The sequence below is a fragment of the Eumetopias jubatus genome, unplaced genomic scaffold, assembly GCF_037043125.1.
Source record: "Eumetopias jubatus isolate StellerSeaLion01/CBP00866 unplaced genomic scaffold, mEumJub1_p1.0 scaffold_8, whole genome shotgun sequence".
Taxonomy (NCBI): domain Eukaryota; kingdom Metazoa; phylum Chordata; class Mammalia; order Carnivora; family Otariidae; genus Eumetopias; species Eumetopias jubatus.
This window is the reverse complement of record NW_028274814.1, coordinates 101,182,807-101,185,194: the sequence shown is the minus strand read 5'-3', so window position 1 is coordinate 101,185,194 and position 2,388 is coordinate 101,182,807. Positions and strand designations below refer to the sequence as shown.

General features: G+C 38.9%; 1 pseudogene; it reads left to right on the top strand.

Annotated features, from left to right (window-relative positions):
• The first annotated feature begins 486 nt into the window (after positions 1 to 486).
• On the top strand, positions 487 to 631 carry LOC114211086 (U1 spliceosomal RNA; annotated as a pseudogene).
• The last annotated feature ends 1,757 nt before the right edge of the window (positions 632 to 2,388 follow it).

The following is a 2,388-nucleotide window of genomic DNA, read 5'->3' as shown; positions in this document are numbered from 1 at the left end:
GCCCCCCAACCCTTTTTCAAAATCTCTTCAATTTTTCATAACATATTTAGTCTTCTTATACATGGCAGAATAAGTGTGTTGAATTCATTTTTTTAAAGTCCTAATAGAATTTTCATTGGGATTGAATCGAATTTACAGATTAGTTTTAGAGAAGTGACATTTTACCCTGTTGCCATCCATTCCATGAGCACGGTATAGTGCTCCATTTATTTAAGACCTTTATGCCCTTAATAAATTTAAAACTTTTTCTCCATAGAGATCATATACATTGTTTATTCAATTAAATTCATAGTCTATAATTTTGATTGTTATTAGGAACAGCATCATAGAATGTTACATTTCTAGTTAGCTATTGCTGATGCAGAGGAACATTAGTGATTTTTGTAAATGGATCTTGTATCTGGCATTTTTGTGAAATCTCTTATTAGATCTACAGTCTTTCTGTTGATTCAATTGGGATTATCTGAAAAAAAAAAAAAGAGGGGGATACTTAGCTGGCACAGGAGTGTTTTCCCAGGGCAAGGCTTATCCATTGCACTCTGGATATGCTGACCCCTGTGATTTCCCCAAATGTGGGAAAATTGACTGCATAATTTGTGGTAGCAGGGGACTGCATTAGTTCTCTCCCTTCCCTGTGCCACCACATCAAAAAAAAAAAAAAAAAAAGAGAGAGAGAGAGAGGAGAAGAAAAAAAGAAAGAAAGAAAAGAAAAAGAAATTGATACAGATAGGGAGAAGCCAATAATCTAGTAACCTATATGTAGCAAAAAGAACAGAGAATTGACCCCTTGTGGAGCACACTATAATGATCAGATGGTCTGAGATGCCTGGGTGGCTTAGCCAGTTAAGCGTCTGCCTTCAGCTCAGGTCATGATCCCAGGGTCCTGGGATCGAGTCCTGCATCCAGCTCCTTGCTCATCTGGGAGCCTGCTTCTCCCTTGCTTGCTTTGCCTGCAGCTTCCCCTGGTTGTGTGCGCTCTCTCTCTCTCTCTGTGACAAATGAATAAATAAATAAATAAGCTTTAAAAAAAATAATCAGCTGGTCTGTTAATGGCACAGGGAATTTCTGCTTTGCATTTGCAATAATCAGCTTATTGAATTCTGCCTAATAAATACCTATAATTACTTTTAGCTTCCTTATTCATATGCTCAGTCCTTTTTGCCCTACATAATTATGAATTTCAGTAATGTATTATGTTATAAAAGGTTAGAACCACTTGTACTGCTTTATCTCGGTGAGCAGAGCAGTAATCAATATTCTATGGCTTTCTTTGAATAGCCATACTTAATAACTCTGAACATTCTCACCAGTACTCACAATGAAGAAAAAATTTAAGCGTATGTTTTAGAGGAGAAAATCTCTTGAGTAGTTTCCTAAATGATGACCTATCAAAAATAGCTAATTCAAAGTGATCATTTTCACCTGATGATCCAAATTTATTGCTTAATAAGAGCTTCAAGAAATTAGTTGCATCCAAATATACACACCATTCCCTAAATCAAACAATAGGTACAAAATAAAATTATGCTCCATTGTAACAAACTTGGACAAAGTTTCCATGCGAACACATGTCTGTAGAATCTGGAAATTTCCCAAAATAGTCACAAGAAAACTAAGTGCCTTTAGAAACAGATTCCTGAAAAGGATCATATCAATTGGACTGAAAATTCCTTCACCACCTAAAAAAAAATCCAAGAAATCACTTGACCAACAAGTAGTTTCTACCAGAATAAAAGTGTAGTACTTGGCAAAATTTAAGCATGTGTATTTTAATTTTTAAAAATTGGGTTTTGGGGGCACCTGGGTGGCTCATTCAGTTAAGTGTCTGCCTTCAGCTCAGGTCATGATCCCAGGGTCCTGGGTTCCAGCCTTGTACAGGGCTCCTGGCTCAGCGGGGAGCCTGCTTTCCCTCTCCCTCTGTCCTCCCCACCACCACCGTGCTCTCTCTCAGTCTCTCACTGGCTTGCTCTCTCTCAAATAAAGAAATGAAAACTTTTTTAAAAATACAAGAAAAAATAGGGCGCCTGGGTGGCTCAGTCGTTAAGCGTCTGCGTTCGGCTCAGGTCATGATCCCAGGGTCCTGGGATCGAGTCCCGCATCGGGCTCCCTGCTCAGCGGGAAGCCTGCTTCTCCCTCTCCCACTCCCCCTGCTTGTGTTCCTGCTCTCGCTGTCTCTCTCTGTCAAATAAATAAAATCTTAAAAAAAAATTGGGGTTTTTAAAGTAAGCAATACACCCAACGTGGGGCTTGAATGTACAACCCTGCTATCAAGAGTCACGTGCTCTACTGACTGGGCTAGCCAGGTGCCCCAAGCGTAAATATTTTAAACAGGATGAATTGGATTTCTACATAAAGCTTTTTGGAAGCTAAATTAAATTCAGAGCTAAG